The 15,478-nt window shown below is 34.9% G+C and overlaps 1 pseudogene across 1 annotated transcript; it reads left to right on the forward strand.

The window, feature by feature from the left end:
- The first annotated feature begins 4,765 nt into the window (after positions 1 to 4,765).
- LOC111021716 (alcohol dehydrogenase 1-like) lies at positions 4,766 to 10,587 on the forward strand (annotated as a pseudogene). Its single transcript, XR_015788837.1, has 15 exons — positions 4,766 to 4,965; positions 5,092 to 5,228; positions 5,305 to 5,351; positions 5,564 to 5,889; positions 6,008 to 6,267; positions 6,374 to 6,534; positions 6,621 to 6,733; positions 8,594 to 8,664; positions 8,775 to 9,116; positions 9,235 to 9,317; positions 9,414 to 9,489; positions 9,612 to 9,673; positions 9,762 to 9,857; positions 9,962 to 10,122; positions 10,209 to 10,587. The product of XR_015788837.1 is annotated as an alcohol dehydrogenase 1-like (transcript).
- The last annotated feature ends 4,891 nt before the right edge of the window (positions 10,588 to 15,478 follow it).

A 15,478-nucleotide genomic window follows, 5' to 3' on the forward strand; every position in this document is an offset into this window, starting at 1 on the left:
AAATGCATGTCTCGACCCTCTCCCCGCCCCCCATTCCTTTTTTTTTTTTAAATGTATCATAATGAAGTTTATTGTCTAAGCATTGTAAAAATTAATTAACCCCAATTCAATTTTTCTATTTTTTAATTCATCATAATGAAGTCTTTTTTTTTTAATGTATCATAATGAAGTTTATTGTCTAAGCATTGGAAAAATTAATTAACCCCAATTGAATTCAAACTGACCGAAAATACCCTCAAGAAATAATAATAATATAATTAAAGAGTCGTCAAATTCTTATTAATGGTTAGCAAATAGATAGATGTTGACAAGTTACCACCAAAGTATTTTTCATCTTCAAATAGCCATTCAACTTTTTTTGTCTTTATTAATGGTTAGCAAATAGATAGATGTTGACAAGTTACCACCAAAGTATTTTTCATCTTCAAATAGCCATTCAACTTTTTTTGTCTTATTGTCAAACTGAACATAGCTCAAGTGGTTATGACACTTATCTCTAATTAATAGATCATGAGTTCGGACTTTTACCCCTACATATTGTATGAAAAAAAAACATTTTTTGTCTTATTATTTAAAGAAAGTAGCCAATAAATCAATCATAATGAAGTTTATAGGAACATGGTAAACAGTGACCCAATTGAATGTAAACCAACTAAATTTCGGAAAACACCCTCTCCAGAGAATAAGGAGATGTGAAATTTTTATGGATGATCAGTAAATAGATAGGTTCTCACCGATTAGCATCCAAGCATTTTTCATCCTCCCTTAAAATATATATATATAATCCACAAATAGGAATCCAAACTTTTTTTTTTTTTGTCATAAAGTGGCCAATAAATCCATCTTAATGAAGTTTATTGTCCAGAAGTATTGTAAAAAAGTGACCCCAACTGAATTCAAACCAGCAAAAATCCAAGAACACCCTCTCCAATAATAATATAATTATGAGCTTATAGGTCACACCCATCCGAAATTTTGACAAGTTATAAGGAAAAAAATAGTTTTTTTTTTATCTTTTCAAAAAATTAAAAAGATTTTTATTGGTGATTTAAATGTTTTTCATCCTTATAATTTTTTTTTTGTCATCTTCAATTGTAACTTGACACAATCAAAGAAAAATTCCTCTTCCTGTACCCCTTTTGGTCCATATTTTCTATCAACAATTACATCATCAAAGGATCCAATCTTTTGGATTCAATTACCAAATCCACTCAATTATTTTCCTAACTAAATTCAACCATATGACGCCATAACATGATACCCATTCAATTATTTTTCAAAATTTACCCAAGAGTGTCAGATAAAATATAAAATATATAATTAAGATTGTCTAATTTTTCATTTACTGATATATATATATATAAAATAGCCGTTTGACTTAAAGCATTGCTGGATGATCATAGGTAATCGATAAAAAAAATGGTAGAAAATTAATGTTTGAGAATCAAAGATAACTGTGAATATCGCATGTGAATATCGTATGTGAATGTTATTAATTTTTTTGAAAATAAATAAAATAATTGTGTTTATTTTGTGAATTAATTCTAGGAATATTATATAATTATGAACCACTAAATGAACTAATCAGACATAAATCAGTTCATGAATAAATTGTCTTAATAATGAACTAAAGTTATTTTTTAAAAATGAATGTTTCTTGTTATAGATAAAATAAAGCAAGACTAAACTTGGACAAGTTAAATCCAGACATAAAGGCGCTCGAAAATTTGGAGGTTGAGATTGATGAACTGGACTCGACCCAAGAACCAAAGAACGAGACCAACCGATTGACTGGTTGGCTGGCTTGACTAAGCCATGGTCGAGCCAGCCACAAAGTCGACCAGCCATTTGTTGGCTGTTCTGCTTAGTCGGATGTTGTAGGCAACAGAGTTGGCTCGGTTAGGCCTTGTAGCCGACCAGCTTGGTAGGCTCGGCCAGGCCTCGTAGCCACATTACACTCGGTTGACTAGTCCTCCATCAATTAGGCAGGCTTGGCTGAGCCAACTCGAGCCATTTGCAAACAACTTGGCTGACCAATCCCGTTGGGCTGGTCGGCACGACCAACGGTAAGGTGGACTAGTCTCGATTGACTGGTAGGCTGGACTAACTATCTTGCCTTGTGTAACGTTTGATCAGACATTCGTTGGTCGGTCATGGGCTGAATTGTTTAGTTGAGAAACTTGGACTCTCCCCATTCCAATATTCTCCTCTATATTACACAATGAGTCTGTCAGGTAGAAGATTCTGACATCTAAAGAAATTTGAATCCCATAACTAAAAAATTTTAAAGGAGGAGATATCGTGTTATTCCCCTCTATAAATAAAAGGTAAAATCTCATAATCAAGACACGCTACACAACTCTACTATCGCTACGCTTCACATAAAACTCTGATTCTTAACTGAAACATTGGAGTGTGTGGCTACCATCACTGAAGTGTGTAATTTTTCTATTTTGTAAGTTTTGTCGAAATTTTTTATTCTAGAACATTAATATAAATTTGGTAATCGAGATAAACTAAATTTTTGTATTAACATTTCTATTAAATTATTTATTTAATAATTTTTAACGTATTTTCTTATTAGCTAGTTAACTAATAGTTTTAGCCAGAAAAAAAAGGATTGTTTAAATGAATAATTATACATATTTGTGAACCATTTAATATTTATTAGAATGGAATGAATAGTAATATTATTATTAAAACACTATTATTTTTAGTATAATTTTATCAATATAAAGTTAATGTTAACCAACTTAAGAAATTAAATTAATTGAATAATATAAATAATTATAATAGATTATAAATATATAAAAAGTGTAGAAAAAAAGTAAAAAAGAGATAAAAGGGGAGATATCCATACATTGTTTTATGGACATATGAAAGGTCATAATATGATTCACGATTTTCCATAGAAGGACAACTAATGTCGCATCTAAACCAATTGTTAAGAAACCCTTGAGAGTGGGATCTAAGAACTTTGCTAACGAACAAAACTCATAGAACTCAATCCCAAAAACTCCGAAAACGATTATGGAATCAACCCAAGGAAAGTAAAAACCGGATTACCTTGATGATCAAATATCTCAAGGCAAGAAAATTTGTTCCTTGTTTGAGATCTGAATCACTCTACAAGCAAGATAGATCAAGTCTCACTTGAATGATCCTAAATATGCAAGCTATCACTAGATTGCAAAGTACATTAGCTCTTGGCTAAAAGAAAGGCTCAAAGGCTCATTTCATTACATCTTCAAATCTATATTCCATCCTCTCTAAGCTGACATACGTGGCTATATATAGCCTTCAAAATAGTTCTTAAAAGTAACATATGGGCATGTGAAGGGTTGGAACACTTAACTCCATCAATGCTATAAACAACCATTAACTAAATGTAACCTAAAAAGTAAATGGAAAGTCTTAAAACTTAAAATACTTAAAAATACACCATAAATCCGAAAATAAATATTAAATCAGCAAACCAAGAGTTTTGTAACCCTAAAGGAATAAATGAAGCCTCATTTAATGTAGAATGAACTTGAAATCTATAATTGATGCTTTTATCTTGAATGAAGCTTGAGTTGACTTGTATTTGATTTTAATATGTTGGAGATTCATATCACCAAATGTCATACTTTGGGCTAACTAATTTCACTTTGTGGCTTCTACAAAGAGGAATGAGTGAAGCCTCGTGGCTGTTTTGTAGTCTTTCATTTAATGAAGTTATTTCAAATAAAATATATGTTATTGAATTAATAATTTAACATGCCTAAATCGACAACAAAATTGGCAGGGTTATTTCATTATGGTCCCTGAAGTTAGGGAATATCAACTTTAGTCGTCTCTAAATTTAATTTTATTGGCAGTGGAGGACGAAGACTTTTACAGCAAAATTAGGTAGACAATTCAAGAAGGTTCCACGTTAATTGTCACGTCATTACAAATTTTACCACGTCAACTTTTTGTTAAACAATATCAACACATGGTTACCCAAATGATAGTTTTAAAACGTTTATGAAAAGTCAAAGTGCAGTATTCAAACTTGGATAAAGAATATTCTATAAACAAATTGCAAATTTTTTGATATTATTTTTTAACCATTTTTTATCCATTTTTTTTTCAAAAAATACATTTGGTCATTGTAGTTTCACTAAAATAATGATTTAGTCCCTAAACTTTAATTTGTAACGATTTAGTTCTTGAAGTAACGATTTAGTATATGAACTTTAGTTTGTAACGATTTAGTCCCTGTAGTTTAAAATTTGTAACAATTTAATCCATATCATACAAAATTTAATTAAAATTAAGTATCGAATTTTATCTTATAACAATTTAATCTTTCTAAAATATGAAACATATTTGATCCCTCCTTAGTTTATCAATTTATATATATATATAAGAAATTTAACAAAAAGATTTTACGATAAGGACTAAATTGTTACAACCTTTAAATTACAAGACGACTAAATTGTTATATATTAAAGTTCAACAACTAAATTATTACTAATTTCAAAGTACATGACCAAAATCGTCACAAACTAAAATTCAAGAACTAAATTGTTACTTTAGAAAAATACGAAAGTAAAAGTGTTTTTTATATTTTATTTTTTTTGTTATAAATAAATTTGAATGGATGGGGAGGGAAAATAAGTTTTGTTTTGGGTCAGCATCGTTACCAGAAATTTTCAAACCCCACGTGTCACACTGAAGAACCCGAGGTGCACCTAGAAAACCAGACACAGTATAACCGGTAATGGTATTACTCACCGAAAACCACAATTCCCAAAAACACAAAAATTAAAATTAGTTACATTCCAATCCCTCTTATAAATTCTCCCACTCAATTCTCATCACCGCAACGCCAAAATTCCAAAATCCATTTCATCAAAAAAAAAAAAAAAAAAACTTCTTTTAGAAATTCTCTCGAATCAGTAATGGGGAGCACCGCTGGTCAGGTCATCAAATGCAAGGGTAAGAACACAACAACAAACATTAATTAATAATTTCTTCTTTCTTCTATTGATTTGATTTCATTTAATTTCTTCATTTAATTCTGGAGAAATGGGTGTCCTTTTCTTTATGGGCTTTTGGTTACAGCTGCCGTGGCTTGGGAGGCCGGAAAGCCACTGGTGATTGAGGAAGTGGAGGTGGAGCCGCCGCAGGCCAACGAAGTCCGATTGAAGATCCTCTTCACCTCTCTCTGCCACACAGATGTCTACTTCTGGGAAGCCAAGGTAGTAATCCAATCCCGATATTTATCGTCTCATTTGTCTATACCTTAATATCTGACCGACCCTGTTTCTATTACAGGGCCAGACGCCATTGTTCCCTCGGATTTTCGGGCACGAAGCTGGAGGGTACGTAGATTGATGTATTTTATGTGTTATTTTGATGGGGTTACGCGGTGAAATTGATTGATGTTTATGTTGAGATATGAAATTAAATTTACCCAACCTATCCACTTAACTTAAGTGGTGATTTATTCATTAATGTATCGGGATGTCGCGTGTTCAAATTCTTGCATTGTTATTTCATTCTATCAGCATAAGCTTTTGGATTATGCTGTCAGAGTTGTGGAGAGTGTAGGGGAAGGGGCGAAGGATCTGCAGCTAGGGGACCATGTTCTGCCAGTGTTCACCGGAGAATGTGGCGATTGTCGTCACTGCAAGTCGGAGGAGAGCAATATGTGCGATCTTCTCCGGATCAACACCGACCGTGGCGTCATGATCAACGACGGCAAGACCAGATTCTCTAAGAATGGAAAGCCCATTCACCACTTTGTTGGAACCTCCACGTTTAGCGAATACACTATTGTTCATTTCGGCTGCTTGGCCAAGATCAACCCCACTGCCCCTCTCGACAAAGTCTGCGTTCTCAACTGCGGCATTTCCACAGGTTCCCACATTCTCTCTTTTTTCTTCGTATCGAGAATAGATCACGGTTTAAATTTTTTAGTTGAGTGGTGGTTGTATAAGCTGACATAGGTCGAATCTATTTGGGCTGTGTGGTGAAGGTTTGAGAGCCACTTTGAATGTGGCAAAGCCAAAGAAGGGTCAATCTGTTGCGATCATAACAAACCTGTTCAAGAGGTTAGTTATGTTATTACCGTTAGACATAGAGGTTTGGATTAAATTTGCTGTAACCTATCAGTTTAACTAGTTTTTTCTATTTAAATAGGTGATTGCGGAGATGACCAGTTGAGGAGTCGATCGAAGTGTCGAGTGCACCAGAAGCATCCAGGCAATGATCTCGGCGTTCGAATGTGTCCATGATGTAATTCCTCATCAATTCTATTCTCATTCTCTCATTCTGTTTTACGACGTTGTTTGGCATAAACGACCAATAACATAAAAAAAAAAATTGTTGTGTTTGACAACAGGGGTGGGTGTTGCTGTGCTCGTTGGAGTACCAAACAAGGATGACGCATTCAAAACTCATCCGATGAATCTCTTGAACGATAGGACTCTCAAGGGCACCTTCTTCGGAAACTACAAGCCCTGAACCGACATTCCCGGGGTCGTCGAGAAGTACTTGAAGAAAGTACCATCCTAAAAACCCAAACCCCAATTGAAGAGGTTTTTGAGATTATTATGATTAGTGAGAGTTTATTTTTTCTTTTTGTGTAGGAGCTCGAATTGGAGAAGTTCATAACACATACAGTGCCATTTTCTGAGATCAACAAGGCATTTGATTATATGCTGAAGGGAGAGTCGATTCGCTCCATTATAAGGATGAAGGGGTGATTTGAAATTTGAATCAATAGAGAGAAAAGTGTCATTTTGTGGCCTAATGAATAAGGATTACTTGGAAAGTGGAGATTTGTCTCTTTTTCTTTTCTTTTTTTCTTTCTCTCCCTTTTTTAGTTGTTTTTGCTTTTGAGGGTAATTTTTGGAAGTCTTCTGGGTATTGTCGTCTTTTTGTAACCCAAATTCATCCAGTCTTTGAACTCGAGATGTTACCATTCTCGTCGAGAGGTCAAGTGATAAGTGGCTCCTGAGTCGATGAACCACACGTTAGCTAAACTATTTCTGCCTCCAACAGTTGTCGCTGCTTTACAACACAAGATATCACCTTCATGTGAAGTGCTTGCTACATTTCTTTGAGGATTGGAATATTTCTTTAGACTCCAACAATCCTTCTTCAAATGTCCCTTCTTGCCACAGTGGTAGCATTCATGTTCTTCTTACTTCTAGATTTTGCCCTTCCTTGATTTTGGCTCCCACTTGAGCCACGTTCCATTGATCTACCTCTTGTCACCGCTAGAGCCTCTGTTTGTTGTGAACTCACCAACTTATCTACTTTGTTCTTGCGTCGATTTTCCTCTTCCAGGATAACAGCTCCAATATCTTCAAAGTTTAGATAGTCGGTGAGAACATTATTTGTCAGGTTGATGACAAGTTGATCATACGAATCAGGAAGACTTTGAAGTAGAAGTTCAGCACGTTCATTTGGCTCTATTTTACAACCCAATGATGTTAGTTGAGAAAATAGAGTATTCAACGTGTTGATGTGCTCTGTCATTGGAGTAGATTCTGACATTCGAAGAGTATACAATCTCCTCTTAAGGAAAATATTGTTGTGAAGTGACCTGGCCACGTACAACATTTCGAAATGATCCCAAATCTCCTTAGCAGTTTTCTTCTCCTCTATGCTTGACAACACTTTATCTGCTAGAGCCAGATGAAGATTTGCAACAGCATTCCCATCCATCTCGTTCCACTTATCATCTGTGACATTCGCGGGCCTCGCACTGATGGCTGCAAGGCAATTATCTTTTCTCAAGATAGCCTTCATCTTCATCTTCCACAACGAGAAATTAGTCCTATTGAATTTCTCAATCTCGTACTTTGTCTTCATTACTTCTATCACGAACTGTAGACAATCCTCCGTGCCTTTCAATTAAGGTGAAAAATATCTAACTTATTTTCTGATGTGGAGGGTCCACTATTAGTGGCAACCACAAAGTATACGATAAGTAGATATTAACACCGCCCAAAACCATGCTTTGATACCACTTGTTGTCAAAGAAGGATTGGAATCAAATAAAGTAAGACACAGCTAAAATGGATTGAGAAGAAGTAGAGAAAAAAGAAAAGAAAACGACACAGTGATTGTACGTGGAGAACCCCTGAACGAATTAGGATAAAAACCACGGGCAAGAAAGAAGAATTCCACTAAATAAAGTAGGAGTTACAAACTTTCTTCCTTATGGAGAACAAAATCTCTCATAAAAAGAAACTCTCTCTATCTTTATCTCACCAAGACTCACACTCACACTCACACTTTAGCTCACTTGGAATTGAAGAATTTTTGGGATGGTTTGCCATGCATGGGTGCCCTCCTATTTATAGCCCATCCATGCTTGGTCATCAAGCAAAATTTTATGACTATAATTATGTCACATATTAACCTTGGATAGATGAAAATCTAGTGGCCACAATTTTGTTAAATATTGTACTCTAGTAGCTTCTAGTTCATTCAACTCTCAAAGGGAAAGTTTCTTGAGCAAGCTTTGAAAAATCTCTTAACCTAGTGGCTTCTAGAGACTTCCATCTTCAAGGAGGCTTCTTGAGTAAGCTTGGAAAATATTATTTAACAGTTACGTGGTAAAATTGATTGATGTTCTGTTGAGATATGAAATTAAATTTACCCAATCTATCAACTTAAGTGGTGATTTATTCATTAATGTATCCGGATGTCTTGTGTTCAAATCCTTACATTGTTATTTCGTTCTATCAGCATAAGCTTTTGGATTAAGCGGTGGTTTATTGATCTTTAAGAGTTCGTGTGTATCGGAGTTGTGGAGAGTGTAGGGGAAGGGGTGAAGGATCTGCGGCCAGGGGATCATGTTCTGCCGGTGTTCACCAGAGAATGTGGCGATTGCCGCCACTACAAGTCGGAGGAGAGCAATATGTGTGATCTTCTCCGGATCAACACTGACGGTGGCGTCATGATCAACGACGGCAAGACCAGATTCTCCAAGAATGGAAAGCCCATTCACCACTTTGTTGGAACCTCCACGTTTAGCGAATACACTGTTGTTCATTTCGGCTGCTTGGCCAAGATCAACCCCGCTGCCCCTCTCGACAAAGTCTGCGTTCTCAGCTGCGGCATTTCCACAGGTTCCACATTCTCTCATTTTCTCTTCGTATTGAGAATAGATCACGGTCTAAACTTTTGAATTGAGTGGTGGTTTTATAAGCTGACATGAGTCGAATCTATTTGGGCTGTGTGGTGAAGGTTTGGGAGCCACTTTGTATGTGGCAAAGCCAAATAAGGGTCAATCTGTTGCGATCTTTGGACTTGGAGCTGTTGGCCTCGCTGTAAGCTTTGCTAAATCAAATATGCTTCTAAACTCGTGCTCTGATAACAATTTTGGTCATTTTTTGATCATTCTCTTGCTTTGTTTTTAATTTAAGGCTACTGAAGGAGCAAGAATTGCTGGGGCATCCAGGATTATTGGTGTTGATCTCAACCCAAGTCGATTTGAAGAAGGTACAAATCACATAGCACAACATAACTTCTTATATGCATAATAAAAAAACTTTCTTAGTTTTGATATGAGATTTTTAATGTAATATTTGGGCTTGTTTTTGTTTGTTTTTTGATAATTTCAGCCAAGAAATTTGGTTGCAACGAGTTTGTGAATCCAAAGGATCATAACAAACCTGTTCAAGAGGTTAGTTATGTTATTACCGTTAGACATAGAGATTTGGATTAAATTTGCTGTAACCTATCAGTTTAACTAGTTTTTTCTATTTAAATAGGTGATTGCGGAGATGACCGGTTGAGGAGTCGATCGAAGTGTCGAGTGCACCAGAAGAATCCAGGCAATGATCTCGGCGTTCGAATGTGTCCATGATGTAATTCCTCATCAATTCTATTCTCATTCTCTCATTCTGTTTTACGAAGTTGTTTGGCATAAACGACCAATAACATAAAAAAAAATTGTTGTGTTTGACAACAGGGGTGGGTGTTGCTGTGCTCGTTGGAGTACCAAACAAGGATGACGCATTCAAAACTCATCCGATGAATCTCTTGAACGATAGGACTCTCAAGGGCACCTTCTTCAGAAACTACAAGCCCTGAACCGACATTCCCGGGGTCGTCGAGAAGTACTTGAAGAAAGTACCATCCTAAAAACCCAAACCCCAATTGAAGAGGTTTTTGAGATTATTATGATTAGTGAGAGTTTATTTTTTCTTTTTGTGCAGGAGCTCGAATTGGAGAAGTTCATAACACATACAGTGCCATTTTCTGAGATCAACAAGACATTTGATTATATGCTGAAGGGAGAGTCGATTCGCTCCATTATAAGGATGGAGGGGTGATTTGAAATTTGAATCAATAGAGAGAAAAGTGCCATTTTGTGGCCTAATGAATAAGGATTACTTGGAGAGTGGAGATTTGTCTCTTTTTCTTTTCTTTTTTTCTTTCTCTCCCTTTTTTAGTTGTTTTTGCTTTTGAGGGTGTAATTTTTGGAAGCCTTCTGGGTATTATCGTCTTTTTGTAACTCAAATTCATCCAGTCTTTGAACTCGAGATGTTACAACGATATTTATATAAAAGAATTGTGAATTTTTAATGAACATAATCATGTTATTTAATTTTCAACTACTCGCTAAAGCGAGCATAGTCCAATGGTGATTAACATATATCTTCAATCAAGAGATTGTAAGTTCGATCTCTCATCCTAACGTGTTGTAGTCGTAAAAAAAAGCGAATGAGGAAAGTTTTACATGACAATCCTATATATATAGTCTTTGAAGTGCGGAAAATGCAAATTTAGAAAAATTTGTAAAATCTAAACTTTTGAATTATGACAAAGTAAGAGATACAAATACAATCATATATTTATTTTTTCACTCTGCTTGAATAACATTGTGATGAAATAGATTAGTAATTTGAACCTTACAATAAAATAAAATATTCATCTAAAAGTGCAAACTACACGTAAAAATTTTGCTAAAACAAGAACACGTGAAAATTCAATTTATGAAAAATGAAACAAAAAAAAAAGAAAAAAAAGAAAACGAATTGAGATATAAAATATCATATTATTTAGCGTTTATATCATGTTATATGAAATTTTAGTTCAGCAAGCGCCCATGGCCTAATGGATAAGGCGTTTGACTTCTAATCAGGCGATTGTAGGTTCGAGTTCCATTGGACGTGATTTGTTTTTCATTAAAAGATTTATGTTTATTAATTATTATTTAACCGAAGAAATATGACTTAAAGACAATTTTCATGATTTTTATGAAATTTCCGTCAATATCAAATATTTTCATACAAGTATTACTTATAACGTGAGATACATAATCATTTAAAAAATATCAATTATAGTATAATTAAACAACAATTAAATTAAAATATTATTTACTAATTTAAATAATTTCTATCCATTTCTATGATTACCATGATTTTTCTCGAAATTTCCATTAACATCGATATTTTCATGGATAGTTTTTAAACTTTCCTCTATCGTTATTAAACAAAGAAGTAACAAAAAATGAAAATGTTGTTTTATTGGAACGTCCATTTCACAAAGGACTATCCTCCAAAGAATCTGAAACAAAAATAAAATATATAAAATTGTCCCATCATCAACACATGGTTCCATTCAGACCCAAGCAATTTTTATGAGTTTCTTAAATTCAAATTCAATTTGCAGTAGCTTTCTTGGGCAGTGAAGCTTTGAAAATGAATTATATTTGATAATTAATTTCTACTTAGGGAAAGCTTTATCAAAGTGAATCTGACAGCTAGCAGAAAGTTTAGCAAGTTGATTAGGTTTGTAATTATTGACGGAAACTCCAAGCTGAGGCTACAGCCAAAAGACCCTTCGATTTTAATATGTCAATTCATTTATTTTATATTTTGTTTGTATTAAAATTTTTATATTTGTGAATAAATGAGAGATATTTTTGTACTTCAAAATTTGGGAGGGAGCCAGGGAGGGGGAGAAATTGAGCACCACACCGAATTGTTTGTTTTTATATAGTTATAGATGTTTTATCAACTTGAACTATGTTCAATCGGAGAACTATTCATTTTCTTTGTTTACCAATTATATCTACAAATTATACTCAATGATATTTGTTGAAGGTGTCAGACGACAATGCCACGTGGAGGGTCGAGAGTGGACAAACTAGCAGGTCTGTCTATGATGCTCATCCCTCTCACAAGAACTACATGTTACACTTAGCTAAATTTTGGACATGAGAACACCAAAACCAGATGGAAATCTACGAGATTGTGTGTGCCTACAGGCCGACTTTCAACCCAACACACCTAAATGCCGGTCGAATCCTTTGTTGGTAACCCAAACCTATAAATAAGGCACTTCACTCTTCATTAAGATATCACATTCTAGCTTGGTCTCCATACTAAGGTCGAACTCAAACTAACTTGAGCGTCGAAGTGTTCATTCCCTTGTGCAGATCTTTCCTCGCAAAGCAGCTTTCCAACTCATTTCTGATATCCTAACTCTCCAGTCAGTATACCTTTACCAACATTTGTTGCACAAACAATTGGAACTGTCTAGGAAGGAAATTCAAGTCATTCCTACCCAAACGAGATGTGACTCACACCGTATCAAGTGATCCTAGCAACCCTTGTCGTTGCATCAGTAATGGGGTCTCAATCCTCATAATGAGGGAACCTCAAAGGCTGTCAATGATGCGACTCTGATTCCCCAGTGGAAGACCAGCTACGCAGATCTAATCGTAGTAACCTTCCATCAATCCCAAATCGTCAGCCTACGAGCTCCAACCGGGGTCGTGCAGAAGCCACTAAGAAGACCAGACGGAAAACTACTAGCAAGGTAGATCCATACGTCCTTGCAGTCATGCAGGCAGAGTTGGACGAGATGCATGCCCGTATGTGAGCCATCGAAGAATCTTACAAAAACCTGGCTAATGCTGCTATGTTAGGTCCAACCGGCTCTTACGGTTGGCAACACAGAAATGCTGAAGATCATCCTCTCCCCGAGGAGGACATCAATGGTGATGGTATTTGCATTCGTCAATCGAAAGATGGAGACACAATTCTCATCGAGGGGGAACCCAAGGTCGCTAGGTTCGCCCAAGATATTCTTGGAAAAATATATTTTGTATATGTAAACTGTGTAATATTGGCAAATAGACTACAATATAACTGACTACAAACAGTTACAGAATTTGACAGCTAAATGAACACAAGAATTTGATGAATACGGTCGATGTACGCTTCAATTGCACTGATATGAAGACAAATATTCACTCTGCACAAGTTGCTATACGACTATAGCGATCATCTCAGCAGGATATAATGACTGAATCTAGTAGAACAGTAACCTCCAACTACTCGAATTTGGAAACACGACTATTAGACATTTGCTCTCAACACAAACAAGAACAACGCGACAAAAGAAGAGAGAATTATTGTGAGAGAAAGATAATACCAAATTGTGGTATGTTTAGATATCTAAAATGAAGGAAAACAACAACTATATATAGCTGTCGAAACGTGTAACATGTCACAGTAACTTTAACACTTATGTAACCTTTTTACATATGTTACATATATAATTTTAACACATATAAAGAAACATCTTTTCATTTAAAGAAATAACTTTAAGCTTAATAAAATAAAGAAACAAAACCACTAAAGAAATAAATAAAAGATTGATAAACATAAAATAATATTCACAACGTACATGTGAATAAACTACTTTAAATTTCGCTATCTTTCACATATTAAAATCTAACAAACATGATGACATCATGAGTCACCAAGAGGACGAACTACATAAATACAGAAGGCAGGAGGTAAAAATTCAATTGCTCAAGGTAAAGTAGTCTCCCAAGAAGAGGTTTAGAACAAGCAGCAATTAAACAATTATTTACTAATTCAAATAATTTCTATCAGTTTTAATGGTTTCTATGATTTTTCTTGAATTTCCATCACCAGCGACATTTTTGTAAATATTTTCGTAAAATTTTAACCTCAATATTTTCTTCAAATCGACATTTCAAACATTCTCAACAAAGAAGTCTAACCAAAATGAAAATGTAGTTTTATTGGATCATCCATCTCACAAAGGACTACTCCAAAGAATCTCAAATAAAAATAAACTACATAAAATTGTCCCATCATGAACACATAGTTCCATTCAGACCCAAGCAATATATACGAGTTCCTTAAATTCAAATTCAATTTGCAGTAGCTTTCTTGGGCAGGGAAGCTTTGAAAATGAATTATATTTGATTAATAATTTCTACTTGGGGAAAGCTTTATCAAAGTGAATTTGACAGCTAATAGAAAGTTTAGCAAGTTGATTAGGTTTGTCAAGTTGATTAGGTTTGTAATTATTGACAGAAACTCCAAGCTAAGGCTACAGCAAAAGGAGATATATTTTTGTATATCAAAATTTGGGAGGGAGTGGGAGAAATTGAGGACCACACCGGATTCTTTCTTTTTTAGTTTAGTTAGGGTAGACTCGAATCATCAGTCTTAAAAGATAATTAAAGGTGCATTAACGACTTGAACTATATTCGAATTGAGAATTGTTCATTTTCTTTGTGTATCAATTGTATAGTGATTAACATGGGTCGTTTGAGTAAATTAAAGATAGAATAGTGTATTTATATGTTTGTAGCAAATTATTTCTTGTAATGTGTGCGAGTTAATTTCTAATTTTACATGCTATTGTTGTATTCTTTTTGTAAGTTTAATCACAGAAAACTTTCAACTTTCTATCAATTAATTCCTTGAGCTTCAAATATTATGTTTAAAAATTTTGATCAACATTTCAAGAACATTCTTTTTTTCCCTCAATTTAATGGGATAATTTAAAGGTTAATTTGAAATTTTTGTCTATATAGTTTGAGTCTAGTTTCGATGACTTTAAAAGCTAATTTTTTTTTTTTTTTGACAGAAATTAAAGGATAGCAAAGACAACAGAAATCAACTTGACACAGCCCAACACCAATGGACTCTGCCACCCCAGATCGAGTGAAGAGGAGGAGGCACCTCTTCAATCCACGCACCAAAAAACCCATCATCGACGGCCAGCCTCGCCAGTTCATGTGCAAACCGATTGCATGCATATTGCATGGATACAGTGGGAGTATTTCACATTTGTAAGGTAAGTTGTTAACTCAATCGGACACAGGTATTAGGTAATTGTTCTGGATCTCCACTTCTAACACGCATATGAGTCATTTTATACTGATTAATGTAGGAGACGACCCATTCCCAGACATCTCTCGGATTACTACTAACACCAACCTCGCCAAACCTCTCCTTATTTATGTTTCCCCAAATTGCCCAACACATAGCTAATAACAAACCAAACATATCGTTTGGGAGAGCTAACCAAAACCACCACAACAGATCAGACATAGAGTTAAACCTCTCAGGGTGATTCATATAGGGAAAAGGTGTTCCCTTCCAAATGTGTTTATTGTGATTACAACTCCTTATAGCATGACATGGGGTCT

Source organism: Momordica charantia (assembly GCF_013281855.1).
Source record: "Momordica charantia cultivar OHB3-1 chromosome 11 unlocalized genomic scaffold, Mcharantia_2.0 BLBB01000011.1, whole genome shotgun sequence".
Classification (NCBI taxonomy): domain Eukaryota; kingdom Viridiplantae; phylum Streptophyta; class Magnoliopsida; order Cucurbitales; family Cucurbitaceae; genus Momordica; species Momordica charantia.